The sequence below is a fragment of the Lycium barbarum genome, chromosome 10 (genome assembly GCF_019175385.1).
Source record: "Lycium barbarum isolate Lr01 chromosome 10, ASM1917538v2, whole genome shotgun sequence".
NCBI classification, from domain to species: Eukaryota; Viridiplantae; Streptophyta; class Magnoliopsida; order Solanales; family Solanaceae; genus Lycium; species Lycium barbarum.
Window position 1 is genome coordinate 101,854,455 of NC_083346.1, and position 16,815 is coordinate 101,871,269.

Below are 16,815 nucleotides of genomic sequence, written 5' to 3' on the forward strand. Positions count from 1 at the left end.
TTTATTTATTTTTCTGGTCTTAGTTTCTATGTAATCATGAGTCATTGTTATGTGTTTAGTTATTCAGTTTATTAGCTTAGTATTGTAGTTGTATGAAACTGTGTTTAGTCATTTAGCTTATTTTCTTAGTATTATAGTTATATGAAACTGTATTTAGCCATTTAGCTTATTTGCTTAGTATTGTAGTCATATGAAACTATGTTTAGTCATTTAGCTTATTTGCTTAGTATTTTAGTTGGTATGAAATTGTGTTTGGTCATTTAGTTTATTTCCTTAGTATTGTAGTTGGTATGAAACTATGTTTAGTCATTTAATCTGTTCTGCTTAGTATTATAATTAGTATAAAATTACACTCAAGGTGGTTTAGCTTGTTTGCTTAATTTAATGTAGTAGATTAAGTATGGAACTCTGCTTAGTTTAATTTGCTCTGCTTTGGATTGAATGTTGAAGTCCAGACTGTTTAGAACTCTGTTTAGAATCACGTTCATTAAAAGTAAGATCAAGAGATGCACTAATGGCCAGGGCAGTATACAACAGTTTGCTTGAAATGTCTTTGTTAACAAGTTGATTAAAGTGGTTTCCATGTAATAAGGAATGATTCTACGTTGAGAACTATGTGATTTGTCTTTAAGATTGAGAGACTGTGCTACACATATGTGTGCTTGGAAATATGATTGAGTTGCTTAGATCTCATTATTGTCTAAGTCATAACTTGCTTAAATAAGCAACACTATGTCAAAACCTGTTGAAACCTGAAACTGTTACCCTCTATGTGTCCTGTGTTGATTTGCCTAATCCCCCTCTAGGGCCAGGTAGCCTTAAATCTAGCTTGGATTGTCTCTAATCATTCGTCTAAAACAAAACTAAGAAAGTCTTGCTTGATTGAAATCTGTGTTTTGTTGGAATCCTTTAATCTGCCAAGTGAGTTTCACCATTTTAGGAAAAAGTTTGTTGTAATATAACGGTCCATATTTCAAACCAACATTAAAGGCTAGTGAACATGTACTGCTTCCTGTTATAGGTGAATCTTGTTAAAAAAGATTTTAAACTAATAGAGAACTAGGCTTTGGTCCAAAGTACATTTCACTCTTCACTTTTATTTGGGCAGTGTCTAAAAATAAGTATTTAGGCTTAACTAAGATGGTTGGTTCCCTTGCTTGAATCTTATGCCTGGTTTACACTTTCTCTTTAAAAGGAACAAAAGAGAAAGAGAAAGTCCAAATTCTCAATCTCATTTGGAAATTATTATCTGCCTTCATGAACTGTTTGGCACTTGTATTTGTTTCCCCAGATTTTAAGTAGAAGGGGAAAGTTGGTTATGTTTTTTTATATACATGTCTAAGTACTTTTATATGCTTTTGAGTCTTACTTGATGATGTTTGATCACTAGCTTGCTGTCTGGAATTAGCTTGATGGGTAAATTCTATACTTCACAATATAAAACTAGCCATTAGTAAACCTTAAAGGGTTCAGTTCAGTATACTCTCTTATATTTGATCTAAATTAATACCCTCACACTTAAGTGGTCTGTTGCTATATCTAGAATAAGTAGGAAGGTGAACATAGCTTGGTATTGATGCATAACTGCTTATTATAAGGAACAATCACCTAGTGTGCACAGTCTTCTTCTTTGAAAGGAATTAGAAACTTTGCCATGTTTTAAAAGGCTTTTGGTTAATTGGTTAGGACTAAAAGGGATAATTAATTGCATTCCTTCTCTTTTTTCTGAAATTTCTTAATTTGCCCTTGCCTGGACTTCTATATAAAAACTAAGTGTTAATCCCATGAAAGCTTTACATTTGTCTCCTGTGTGTTATTGATGTTAGTGTCATGAGTTGATTATATACGAAGTATACCTGACTTGTATACACTGGAAGTGTCTACAAAGAAGTATATTTTGTATACTCTCGGACAAATGTGATACTTGCTTTCATTTGGTTAAAGATGGGGTCATTTCTACTCTTCTCTAAGTATAGCCATACGGGCCTTGAGTTCAAAATCTGCAATCATTTGCATTTGGGCCTGTTTCTTTGCTATTTCAGTCTATGTGGGCTTTGAGTTCGAAGCCTGTAGTTATTTGCATTTTGGGCTTGTTTCTTTACTGCTTCAGTCCATGTGGGCGTGTATATTTTAGATGAGTTTTCATTTCATCAAATATGGTATATTTTGCACAGATGTAAAATTATATGACTTATATGTATTTATTACGCAAAGCTTTCCCTTTATTGATCTTAATTTCAGATGCCTTCTAATCCATGTTTTCCCTTTCTCCTTTGGTTTGCATGGGACTCCATCTTTTGGGTCTACTTCTATTGCATAAACCTATTGGGCCAAGAGCCCAATTACCTTTCTTGATCGAGTCCGCATAAATAAGGGAAGCAAATATGATGAAGGCCCATCCATGGGTAAAAATGGAGGCTAGTGAGTTTGGTAGGACCAGCAGCTTAATTTTCTTTCTTTTCAATTCCAGTTGTATATCATGTATGTATATGTATATGTAAATACTCATGAAAACTATTGAAACCCATATGCGTGCAGAACTAGGAAAGACATGTACTATTTAGGAAAGCTACCAGATGATTTTTAAAGAGAACTCAGAGGATAATTATGTAACAACCCATTTGGTCGTTATTGCGTTTTTACCGTTTTTCCCCGTTGACTCGTCCCCGAGCATTGTTAGTACTATTTTGACCTGCAGAGATTGGTGGCACAGTTCCTTAGGCATCATTTTGGGCTTTGAAATGACTTTTAGAAATTTGGCCATAAAGCAAAAATCGTTTTGACTCGAAGTTGACTTTTGAGTGAACGTGCCCGTAATCGAATTCCGACAGTTCCATTAGGTCTGGGGGGTGATTTATGACTTAAAGGTATCACTGGTTTGGTTCCTGAAGGGTTGGGGTGTGATTTGGGTCATTACTTAAGAAACTTGTTAAGTTAGAATTGGAGTTGACCACGGTCAACATCGGGTCAAGATGATCCCGTGTCGATGTTTTGGAAGTTCCAATAAGTTTGTATGATGATTTTGGACATGCCCACAAAGTTTGGTTAGATTCCGATGAGTTTTGGATAAGTTTGGGTTGTATGGTGTCTGTTTTCGATTTCGATGATGATTTGAGCATAAAGGGTACCATATTGAGCAAACGGCTTTTGATTCGTGTTTCGATAGAACCATTATATCCATATCGTAATTTTGGAAACATATCAACTAAAATCATCAAGTTTCGACATCGTATGAGGGATTTATGGTCATTTTACTAAGAATTGGGTTACCAGATTTTTCAGATTAATTACGAAATTGCCACTGAATTTGTATTTAAAAATCTGCACTATTCCAAATATTGAAACCAACATATTTCCTTCATTTTAACGTCAAATGAAGTGATTCAAAATCCTAACTGACTGGAATTTCACAAGGAATCCATTGGAGTCATCAAAAATGAGTTTCGGGATCGTTTGGTACAAGAAACGAGGCAGAATAGCTAGGCGTTTTTGGTTATTAATGTTGTTGGAGTTTTTCTCATCTTGAAAGTTTGGGTTTGGGAGAATTCAAGGATATTCTTCAAGTTTCTTCCATGGGTAAGGTCTAAACCATAATTTAAGTATTTCCCTTTCATTCATTCCCTAGGTTTAAGCTTTAATACATGATTTCTAAAGTAGGAAATTGAGGTGTTTCATGAAGAAGGGTTAATGGGTCCTTCTTGAGAAATTCATAAAATTGGTTAGACTTCCTGAGTTGCTTTAAATGATGAAATTGATTGGGTTTATGCTAGATTATGATGTATCTAAGGTTGTTAATCATATATCTTCCATTATTAGTGTTGGATTCTTGAATCTAGAGTTAGGGTTTACACCCAAAATTGGGAGTTTTGCTTGGATTTCGAAATTGGATGAATCCTTGAGTTAATTTAGCAATTAGTTGATGGGTTTTGATCACCTAGTGTTTAATTGGATATTTTACCTGCGAATTTCCCGTTTTGACCTGGTGGGCCTCGTTTCCCTAAATTCTAGGGTTGGGTTTGACCTAAATTGAATGATAGCAATATTAGTATCGATCTTCATGATTTCTAATCTAGATTTCGAATATGCCTAGAATTTCTTGATCTTGAGGCTCAGTGGAAGGGCAAGGCTAAAGGGTGATTGTTGGTGTTTGTTGTTCGGCCATCCAGGTAGGTTATGACTTACCCTTGGTGAGACTTTGTATAGCGAAGCATATATTTAGATGATATTATTGGAGAAAGCATGTAAACCTCCGGGTATGAAGTTGGGTTGGATATTGTCTTAGTTGGGTCCTGTTGCGTGACTGGGGCTAGCCACCCCGTTGTGTTGTGACTTGTGACTTGATTGTTCTATTATGATTGGCTTGATGCCACGTGTTGTTATTAAATATTGGGATCTGTTGTTCCATCTTGATTGTTATATTATAGTATCTTACCGATTGATGTTGATACGATGATAGAGTTTTATATGACTTGTGTAGTTTCTCATGATATTGTTGGCGTACCCATGTTAGTACTTGTGACACTGATATATTGTTGTTGTACCCATGTTGGTACTTGTGAAATTGATATGTTGTTAGCGTACCCATATTAGTACTTGTGATATTGATCTGATTATTGATGTTGACACATGCATTGCACACATTCTCATGATACCCTGTTGAGACATTGTTGGTACTTGATGAAACACTGTGATGAGCTGGGCTCGATTTTTTTAAATGAGAGTGACGTGAGAGTCCGATATCCGATGTTAGTTCCGAAATCGTGGATTGTGTAAAAGAGAGATGAGAGTCTGTGGTCCAAAGTCATGTACCGGAGCGGAATGAGGGTTGATAAGAGATCTTGTTGTTGTCATCTGCATACTTGAATCATACATTAAGCACTTATTTTGCATATATATATATATATATATATATATATATATATATATATATATATATATATATATATATATATATATATATATATATATATATATATATACCTATAAGGCACATTTGATGGGGCAGTGACGATGTGGCCTATGTTGTTTTAAAATACTTGGGAGGTTTTATACTAATTGCGCGACCATTCTACGCTGTATGATATGGATGGTCGGCAGGAGTGAAGGGTGGAAGGGTCGTCTCTATGCTGTGTGATACGGAGCGACATAGTACATAGACTCCGTGGGTCCCCCAGAGTGGTGCCGGTGAGAAACCCCTATGGGCAAAGATCCAGGGTCTCGTCTGTCTATTGGGTAAAGATCTGGGACGAGTGACACTTAGACTTCGCGAGTCACCTTGGGTTGTGTTACCGGAACATCGATACTTCCGTCCGGAGTACATGTGTACATAGCATTGCATTGCATTGGCATTGTCACAGCATTGCATTGCATTGGCATTCTTATATCATTGCATTGCATTGCATTTTGGCTTACATTGTGATGATCTGGTGATTTGCTTGTGTCATTTGATTTCGGATTGGATATATTGAGACTTGGTACACTTGAGTTTAGATGATTCAACCTAGGTGATGATGGATACTTAGTTCTGGTTGTGTTGACTTATACTTGTTGATTTATCTGTCTATCCTGCTTTATTGTTTGAATTATGTTAGCTATATTTAATCGGCCGATGATACCTACCAATACTGTTGTTTTGTACTGACCTACGCTTGCTGCATTCTTTAATGGATGCAGAGTATTAGACAGGTTCCACTTTTTCCCCTCGCGGCTGATTGGCGAGGCGGCTGTAGAGTCATTCCAGGGTGAGCACGATGACGGCCGCTACCTGGATGTTCTTTCCTTTACTTACTTGTCTTACTCTTATTCCGAGACAGTTGTATTATGAGACTTTATCATCTTCCAGACTTGTAGTATTTAGTTAGTGCTCTTGTATGACTAGACCAGATCTTTGGGGTTAACTTTGTCTTATGTGGATGATTTGAAACTTATTCTATATTTATTTCTTCCACCTTTACTTGAATTGGTTATGTTGGGATAAGGGTTCGCCAATCGCGGCGAGAATGATAGGTGCCCGCACGGCCTAGTAAAATGGGTCGTGACAAATTATTTTTCACATAAACTAGAATTCAACAATAAGTTTTAGGTCTAAAAAACCGTTTTTAAGCACAAAGAATGAAGAGAGGGATTTGGTTAAGTTTTAAAGAACTGATTCAAATTTTGAACAAGGCAGAGTACTTCTTCAATTGTTAGGTAACAAATTTTTGGGCCTCAAGCCCATGATAAACCACTGGATAAATACGTTTTTTTTAATTGGTTCAAAGGAATGGATTGATTAAAAAATGTGTAATGGGTTGTGTACCAAAAACAAGTTTTGGGACTTGAACTAACCTGGATAATTTTGAGAAATGGATCTGGACTTGAATGAATTTCTTAGGGAAAATAAAGGTTATTTGGGTCTGGGAGCCCACATTAAACTTGGACTGAAAAATGAAATTGTTTTGGTCTGCACTTGGATCGAAATTTTTGGACTGGGTTATGATGGTGAAATGAACTTGGACCTGAAAAAATTATTGACTTATGGGCTTCAATGACACTACTAAAAAACTGCCAAAAATTGACAGACAAAAAACCGACGCTCAAACCGACTCACTGCGTCGGTGTTTTGCATTTCTAATTTTTTTTAATTATTTTAATTAGAAAACCGATGGACGACGTCGGTTTTATTTTGGAAAATATTTTAAATAATATGCAATTCATTTTTAAAAAAAAATAATAAACAATTGTTTATTAAGAAACCGCCGGACAGGGTCGGTTTCCTTTTTTTTAATTTTTTGGGTCAAAATTTGGTCAATGTGCGGAAAAAACTGATGGACAGGGTCGGTTTTGTCCGTCGATTTTTCTTTAAAAAAATGGCAGACGGGTTTTATTCCCATTTCTTCTCCTCTTCCCAATTAAAACTCCCATTCCCCTCAAACCCTACCCACCGCCCCCCTCCCCTCCACCCAGCCCCGCCGCCCGTTTCCCTACCGCCCAGCCTCGCCGCCTGCGCAGCCCGCCCCCACCTACCCCGGACCCGTTTTGAAGTTAATAAATTGAGGTTAGTTTCTCTTAAATTAGGCCTAATGCTAGTCTATTTAGCTTTGTTAAACATCATTTGCAATGTTATTAATGTTGAATTTGTGAAAAAAATGTAAACTTTATTTGACTAGTTTACTTGTCATTTTTTTTTTTTTGGCTTGAGATTGTGCTATATTTCATGTTCTTTGTCAATGTATTTGTGTTAGCTTAGTTATCATTCTTTGTAATATTATTGATGTTGAATATGTGCAAAAATGTATACTTTAATTATTTGACCAGTTTTTTTATTGTGATTTTTGTTAGAATCCATAAGTTATTAGAATTGTTATTGATCATTCCAAATTAGAATTGGTTAAGATTGTGCTTTTCAAAGTTAGAATTGTTAAGTTATAGTATTTCTATAACCTCAATACTAAAATGAATATTTTATTTCTCTAGATTTACTTTTCAATTTTTAGAATTGGTTGGGATTGTGCTTTTCAAAGTTAGAATTATTAAGTTATAATATTTCTATAACCTCAAAACTAAAATGTAGAATTTATTTGACTAGATTTACTTTTTAATTTTTAGAATTATAGTTAGAATCCATAAGTTATTAAAGTTAGAATTGTTATTGAGAATTCAAAGTTAGAATTGGTTGGGATTGTGCTTTTCAAAATTATATTAAAGTTAGAATTCATAAATTATTAAAGTTAGAATTGTTATTGAGAATTCAAAGTTAGAAGTGGTTGGGATTGTGTTTTCTTAAGTTATATTTTAAGTTAGAATCCTTAAGTTATAATATATTTCTATAACCTCAATAATTTGTGGGTATATTTTTGTTGATGGATCGTATATGGATGTATAATATGAATAATAGTAATCGTGTGGGTGTACATGATGAATTTGTTGAAGGTGTTGATGGGTTTATCACACATGCAATGACACTTCATCCTTTTCAAAATGAAGGGGTAATTAGGTGTCCTTGTTCTCATTGCCGGTGTATGAAGTATTTGAAGCGGTTAGGGTTCATTTATATAGTCGTGGGTTTAAGCAGAAATATTATGTTTGGACTGATCATGGAGAGACTGATGGGGTCAATGTTATATTTTACAATACGGTTGTCGGTGAAAGTAGAGTGTCGCAGGAATATAGTCATGTCCAATGTGATAGAGTTAATGATATGGTTAATGATGCTTTTGGCGTACAGTCTGGGTTTGAACCTGAGCAAAATTTTGAGGAACCTCCTAATGAAGAAGCAATGTGCTTCTATCAAGAATTAGAAGAGGCTAGTCGTCCACTTTGGCTAGGGAGTCAGCATTCTAAGTTGTCTATTGGACTTAGAATGTTTAACATCAAATCAGATTGGACTGTTGCTGAAGCTGCTATGGACTCAATGATTAAGCTTGTAAGGGAACTAATTAGTCCGGAATTCGACATACCTAAGAGTTACTATGAAGCACAGATATTGGTTTCCAAATTAGGATTGTCGTATGATAGAATTCATTGTTGGCCAAACGGGTGTATGTTGTTCTATAAGCAAGATGCTGATTTAAATGAATGTAAAATATGTGGACATGCGCGTTATAAGCGGACACTTAGTGGGAAGATGGTTCCAATTAAGGCGATGCATTATTTACCTATTATACCTAGGTTAAAGAGGTTGTTTACATCGCCGAGTTCTGCTCCTCACATGAGATGGCACAGTGAAAATAGAAGGCCACCTGGTGTTATGTGTCATCCATCAGATGGAGAAGCGTGAAAACATTTTGATAGAACTTATACTGATTTTGCTAGTGAACCAAGAAACATTCGTTTGGGTTTGTGTGCGTATGCTTTCACACCATACTCTGTTTCGGCTGCATCCTATTCTTGTTGGCCTGTATTTCTTACTCCATATAAACTACCGCCTGAGATGTGTATGACAAGTCCCTATATATTCCTAAATTGTGTTATCCCTGGTCCTCGTAATCCAAAAGTTTTGATTGATGTCTATCTACAACCTTTGACTGATGAGTTAAAACAATTGTGGTGTGAAGGTGTAGTGACATATGATATATCAACTGAGAGCAATTTCAATATGCGTCCTTCTTTGATGTGGACTATTAATGATTTTCCTGCATATGGGATATTGTCTGGTTGGATGACTGCTGGAAAGCTTGCTTGTCCTCATTGCATGGAAAATAGTAAAGCTTTCACTTTAAAACATGGCTACAAAAATTCATGGTTTGATTGTCATCGTCAATTCTTGCCTATGGATCACCAATTCAGGAAAATGAAACAAGCATTTAGAAAAAATAAAACTGAAAATGATCCCCCACCTCGAACATTGTCAGGAGAAGAAATTTGGGGAAGGGTTTGTCACTTGCCTAAGGTCATAGAAGTTGCCCCTTATAGACTACCTGGTTATGGTGTTGAACATAATTGGACTAAACAGAGCATATTCTGGGAGTTATCGTATTGGAAGGATAATCTTCTACGGCATAATCTTGATGTGATGCATATTGAAAAAAATTACTTTGATAATTTGTTAAACACTATTATGGATGTTAAAGGCAAGACAAAAGATAACCCAAAAGCTAGATTGGACCTAAAGGAATATTGTAGGCGCCCTGAATTGGACTTGCAAGAGTTAGCGAATAATAAAGTGTTCAAGCCCAAGGCTAGTTTTTCATTCACTTTGGAGGAGAAGCGAGAGATTTGTCAATGGGTTAAGAATTTGCGGATGCCAGAGGGATATGCGTCTAATTTTGACAAGCGTGCTGATATGAATCAAGGAAAACTGATTGGTATGAAAAGTCATGATTGCCACGTTTTCATGGAAACTTTAATTCCTATTGCATTTAGCCGCCTACCGGAAATAATATGGAAACCAATCACAGAGATAAGTTTGTTCTTCAAGGATTTATGTTCTAACACTTTGACGGTAGAAAGCCTTCAAAGAATGGAACAGAATATACCAGTCATTACAACTAAGCTCGAGAAGATCTTTCCATGTGGATTTTTTGATGTGATGGAACATCTTCCCATTCATCTTGTACAAGAGGCGCGCCTTGGAGGCCCGGTTCAAACTAGGTGGATGTATCCTTTCGAGAGGTAAGTAACCAAACTTACTACCTCTTTCTTTAATGTATTTTGTTAACTAATTATTGTTCCTATTGATATTAAACATGTGCAGGACCATTGGCAAATGCAAAAAATTGGCTAAGCAGAGATCTAAGATTGAAGGATCTATTTGTGAACCACATCTTGCAAAGGAAACAACGCATTTCCATTCATATTATTTCAGAGAGCAAGTGTCGTGTATGAGAAATAGGCCCTGTTACGCCCTATTTTGAACGGGTCCAAGATAGTTTGCAACTTCCCGGTTCTTCTAACTAGTTTAAAAGGGTTAGAGTCACCACCTTATTTTTTTAGGAAAATCAGTAAACCTATATGTATTTGTGTGTCTACTCCATGTTAGTCCATGAAACCTATGAGATTTTAGATAAGGATTTTATTTACCCCATGAGGAAGGTATTAAGCATCCTTCAGAGCCTGCCTGAAGACAGTCCTTAAACTTAGTTTAACTTAACACTAGAGGCTGATTATCTATCTTTTTATCATTATTATTACCTGTTTTCAAAATATTGTGACTTCATAAAAAGCTACACTAGGTGATAATATACTAAGTATATACAGTGTATAAAAATGTATTTATATCAAGTATCAAGTGTTTATAAAGAATGTATATTAAAAAAGAATATATAAAAGAGAATGTACCTCGTAAGTATAAAAGTGTATAAAGATTCGATGAAATCTTCGGGTTCCTTCCGAGTGTCGTCTTCGGGATGTGTCTCCGGGTACCTGTATAAACACTTAGTAAAAGTGTTAGTAAGAGAATAAATAACTATCGAATGAATTAAAGAAATAATGAATAAACTTAACATAAAAACCCGTCTTTTGTACAGGGGAGGCCTTGGAAATCGACTGAATTTCTTCATCGGCCAAAAGTGTAGTATTTGTAATAAATTGCAAGATGAAAGAAAAAGCATTAGTTAAATTTTTTTTGAAAAAGTCAAAAAGTAAGGTATGTGACATAAAATCTTTAAAAAGTGATTTGATAAAGATTCTTTGAAAAAGTAATGTGACCAAAATCCTTGAAAAAGTAGTTTGACAAAAAAAGTTATTGAAAAGATGATTTGACATAAAGTTTTTTTGAAAAAGTGATTTGACAAAATAATGATGAAACTTGATTTGCCCCTAGGATTAGTGTAGTGTATGCAATGTAACAAATGTATAGGTGAATGATGTATGTAAAAAGAACATAAGAATACAAATGAAAATATAGGTAAATATAAATATGATGTATAGCCAATGTAGAGTAAATGTAAATAGCAAAATATATAGAAACAAATAGGCATGTAGTGTGATGGTATTGACAAAAGTGTAAAGAAAATACTTGACAATGTATACATGTATTGAAAATAAATAAAGTTGTAGAGACAATATAGCAAAAGATAATGCATAAAAAATGTAGAGACAATAAGTGCATTCCTTTTAATGAAAAGTTTCTCTCTTCTTTTCTTAGTAGTTAAGTAATGTAAATATGTACATGTATATGTACATAACGTATTTATATAAAAATATATATAAAAGAATAGATAGATGTAAGATAATATAAAGGAAAAGTGTGGAGAGTGTAAGGAAAATGTATGTAAAATGTAAAGAAAAATGTATAGAGAATACAAAAATATAGTAAACAATATATGAAGAAATTTAAAGACACAATGTATATAAATAAATGTAAAAATAATATAGATAAATAAATATAAAGGCAATGTATATAAAAAAAAATATAAAGTCAATGCAAGTAAATAAATGTAAAGACAATATATATGAATAAGTAAAGAAGCAATGTATGAATGGAATATAAAGACAATTTAAAAAAAATATATAAAAAGAGGAAGAAAGTGGTAGCCTTGCTAATCTTCCTATAGAAAGCAAATCTAGAGAGTGTAGAGAGAAGAAAAATGTGTGTGAGGTAGTGTGCAAGTAATGAGAAAAATGAGAGGGGAAGTCCTCCTTTATATAGGGAAAGGTAAACCACTTTTTATCAAAATCCATGTGTCAAAACCATTGGCTTCACAAAACCATGAGCTTCACAAAACTATGGCTTCTCAAAACCATATGCTAAATCTTATCTGTGTTAAAAATTAGTGATTTTTTATGCACTAATATACCTAGTTATACAATTCTTTATACATTTTAGATTTGACGTAACACTCTTTTACACTTGAAATATGTTCTTTATATGTTTAATATACATACATTCTTTTAATATATATAGACGCACATTACATGGACACACATTCTTTATATCTTTGATATATTTATTTTTACATAGTCTTACATTTTTTTTTATATTCTTAATGTAGTTACACATTCTTTACACTAATATATATATATATATATATATATATATATATATATATATATATATATATATATATATATATATATAAATTCTTTGTACTAACAGATATACTTTTATACTTACGAGGTACATTATCTTTATATTCTTTTATATATTCTCTTTTACTATACATCCTTTATGAATACTTGATACTTGATATAAATACATTTTTATAAATTGTATATACTTAGTATATTATCACCTAGTGTAGCTTTTCATGAAGTCATATATTTTGAAAACAGGTAATAATAATGATAAACAGATAGATAATCCCCCTCTAGTGTTCAGTTAAACTAATTCTAAGGACTGTCTTCAGGCAGGCTCTGAGGGATGCTTAATACCTTCCCCTCGGGGTAAATAAAACCCTTATCTAGAATTTCATAGGTTTCGTGGACTAAAATAGAGTAGACACACAAATACATATAGGTTTCCTGATTTTCCTTTAAAATTAGGTGGCGACTCTAACTCTTTTTTAACCAGTTAGAATAACCGGGAAGTTGCAAACTAGCTTGGACTCGTTCAAAATAGAGCGTAACAGGCCCAATCGTAATGATGAGGGTGGGTTTGATCCTAACTACCCACCAATGTCCATCTTTAATCAACCAGGACGAGGTTATAAAACGCCTCCAAAACGAACCCTGAGTAGTATGGAGAGGCAACCAGCTGTGACACATGTTTTGCTCAATTGCCCTGAAATTCAAGTATATATTCGGTGAGTGTCGAATTATGTTACTGAATTAAATGGGTAACTGATAAGGGTGAAACTAATGAAAATCTTGCATATGTCGAGTAGTTACTTGGTAGAACTTGAGGGCGATGAAGCCATATATTCGAAGTTTTCCCATTGGTTGTACGATTTTGTAAGTGTGGAAATTCATTGCATAATTTCAATTAAATGTAGGCTACATATAAGTTATTGAATTTTAATTTTCCTCCTTATTATATAGGTTTATCATACAGGAGAACATTCCCAATTTGTGAAAGATATAGTTCTTGGACTAGGCAATGAAGTTAGGACAATGAAAAAGTACATTGTTAACGGCTACAAGCTTCAAACCGAAGAAGTTTCTCAATATAAGAAGACGAATAATAGTGGAGTGTGCATTAAAGGCGATACTGATGGTAGTGGTGTAACTGTTGATTATTACGGTGTGCCGCAGGAGATCATACAACTCAAGTATCCAGGTTACCCTAAGAAGGAGATAACATTATTTCGGTGCAAGTGGTTTGATCCAAGCCAAAGAGGTACAAAGGTGAATCGTCAACATAACGTAATTGAAGTCAAATACACAAGACAATGCAATCGCTATGATCCCTTTATTATTGCACAAAATGCTAAGCAAGTGTATTATGCTCCATATCCTTTGGGCAGGGATAAGGCTGATTGGTGGGTGGTTATAAAGACTAAGCCTGTGGGGAGGATTGAGGTCGATAATGCATTAGATATGGCGTATCAAAATGATATACCAGTTGTTCATAAAACGGTTGACACAGAGTTAGAAAATAGTTTGGAACATCCTCAACACATATTAGAAGAAATTGATGAAGATGATGTAACTATCATAGAAAATGTTGAGAAAGAATCGACCGATGGACCTGAAACAAGTGATGAGGAAGAATCATCTGATGAAAATGAAACAAGCGAGGATGAGTGGGAGGATAACTAGTTGCATGTTAGTTTGTTCTATACTTGATAATAACACAATTCTATACTTGTTAAATTTTTATTCTATCATTATTAATTTTTTGTATGCAGATGTCATCAGGTGGTAGTGATCAAGGTAGAGGTAGAGGTAGAGCTGGAGGTACTAGTAAGAGAAAAGATAAGAGACCTATAGATCCTACAGCTACTAGTAGTCAGTCCATTCCGTCCACCCCACATATGTTGTCTACTCCGCCTCTTTTTTTTATGCCCGGCTCTTCTATGCAGGCCCAGTCTGGTCAGTGGGTCTTTCAGCCGGCATCATTTACCCATCCTACTTTTATACCTACACCTGTTACGCACTATTTTGAATGGATCCAAGATAGTTTGCAACTTCACGGTTCTTCTAACTAGTTTAAAAGGGTTAGAGTCACCACCTTATTTTTTTAGGAAAATCAGGAAACCTATATGTATTTGTGTGTCTACTCCATGTTAGTCCATGAAACCTATGAGATTTTAGATAAGGATTTTATTTACCCCGAGGGGAAGGTATTAAGCATCCTTCAGAGCCTGCCCGAAGACAGTCCTTAGACTTAGTTTAACTGAACACTAGAGGGGGATTATCTATCTGTTTATCATTATTATTACCTGTTTTCAAAATGTTTTGACTTCATGAAAAGCTACACTAGGTGATAATATACTAAGTATATACAGTGTATAAAAATGTATTTATATCAAGTATTCATAAAGAATGTATAGTAAAAAAAAGAACATAGTATAAAGCGAATGTACCTCGTAAGTATAAAAGTATATCTGTTAGTACAAAGAGTGTATATATATGTTAGTGTAAAGAATGTATAACTATATTAAGAATATATAAAAAAATGTAAGACTATGTAAAAATAAATATATCAAGGATATAAAGAATGTGTGTCTATGTATATTAAAAGAATGTATGTATATTAAACATATAAAGAACATATTTCAAGTGTAAAAGAGTGTATGTCAAACCTAAAATGTATAAAGAATTGTATAACTTAGTATATTAGTGCATAAAGAATGTAAAAATAATTTATGAATATCCATTAGTGTAAAGATTTTATATAACGAAATTATTCAAAAAAGTGAAGTTTATTTGACTTGTTTCTACCGTTTAGTTAAAAAGAGTGTTTGTTTAATGAATATTCTATCAAAATAATAAATAAACAAAATAATTGTAAAAAGTATTGGTAAAAAATAAGTATAAGGGATTGTAGATAAAAAATGAGTGAAAATGTGTAATGCCTCTAAAGAATAAAAGATTTGTAAATGGACAACTTAATATTTGCCTAGCGTCAAAATATGGATTTAACTTAATTAAAATATGTATTAGTGTACACGAAATAATATAAAATGTAAGTTGTATTAAGAGTGTATAAAGAATATAAAATAAAGGATGGACTAGTACTTTTCCTAAACGTCAAAAGTGTGAATTTATTTAACAAAGTATTTATACCAAGTCAATTTAATCTAGTTATGAAAGTATTGACGGCCTAAGTCTTGCCTAAAGCGAATGACAATTTTAAGTTTAACAAACAAGGCGACAAGTACATAAATATATCAACCCGTCATTCCAAAAATAAATTTTTCACTATACTATGAGTTTATATTTTGTACAGTTATAAAAAAAATGCGGAAAGTAAATACAAACAGTGATTCGATGAAGTCTTCGAGTTCCTTCCGAGTGTCGTCTTCGGGATGTATCTCCGGGTACCTGTATAAACACTTGTAAAAGTGTTAGTAAGAGAATAAATGACTATCGAATGAATTAAAGAAATAATGAATAAACTTAAAATAAAAAAACCCGTCTTTTGTACATGGGAGGCCTTGGAAATTGACGAAAATTTCTTCATCGGCCATTTGGGTTTAGTATTCACCCAAATGAATTTAACTAAATGCGATAAAAAAGTTAACAGTACCATTGACCGCCAAAATTATTTTTTTCGAGCACAAAGACAATATTTATTTAGTAAAAGAAATGTAAAACCAGTCTGAATGCAACGTAACAGGGATGAATGTAGTACAAAACCAATAGCAAATTAGCTATAGCTAGATTACAACAGCAGCAATAACTAAAAAAAATGAACTCGCAGAATACGCCCAACAAATGCAAAGACAACGCCAATGTAACACCCGTAAACTTGAACTAGGTGTGAGTATGTAAATATCTAGTGTCAATATGATATTTTATCTATGTGAACCCATTCTTGATGATTTCGGGTGGAAAATGGTCGTTTTGAAGTCAAACCAACAATCGAGGTTCTTAAGGGCTCTTAAATTCGCCTAAGTTTTGATAGGTCTGCCTTCTAGGCGATTTTCGTGAAAATCTGTTAAGAATTTGGAAAATGTTCCTCAAATACAAGTTGTAGATCTTTGAACGAGTTTTCCAACGGTATATTATGGGCCTTGAACGGAGCTATGTACAAAGAGTTATGACCGTTTTACTGAAGCCTGTCCGCACTGGAAATTTGGTCTGCGTTACGGACCGTCCCTTGGGGCCGTAACACAGGTTACGGACCGTCCCTTGGGGCCATAACGTCCCAAAAATTTCCAGAAACTCACTGGAAATTTTCACAAAAGTTACGGTGCCAAGTTACGGGCCGTAACACGTGTTACGGACCGTCCCTTTGGGCCGTAACTTGGCCCGTCAAGTACGTTTTTGGCTGATCTGACTTCGGGAGGC

The 16,815-nt window shown here is 34.2% G+C and overlaps 1 long non-coding RNA gene across 1 annotated transcript in view; it reads right to left on the bottom strand.

Annotated features, from left to right (window-relative positions):
• Positions 1 to 15,704: 15,704 nt before the first annotated feature.
• LOC132616165 (uncharacterized) overlaps positions 15,705 to 16,815 on the bottom strand; it is a 28,791-nt gene continuing 27,680 nt past the window's right edge. Inside the window, exon 3 of the long non-coding RNA XR_009573034.1 lies at positions 15,705 to 15,846. This is a non-coding gene — a long non-coding RNA (uncharacterized LOC132616165). The remainder of the gene's footprint in view (positions 15,847 to 16,815) is intronic.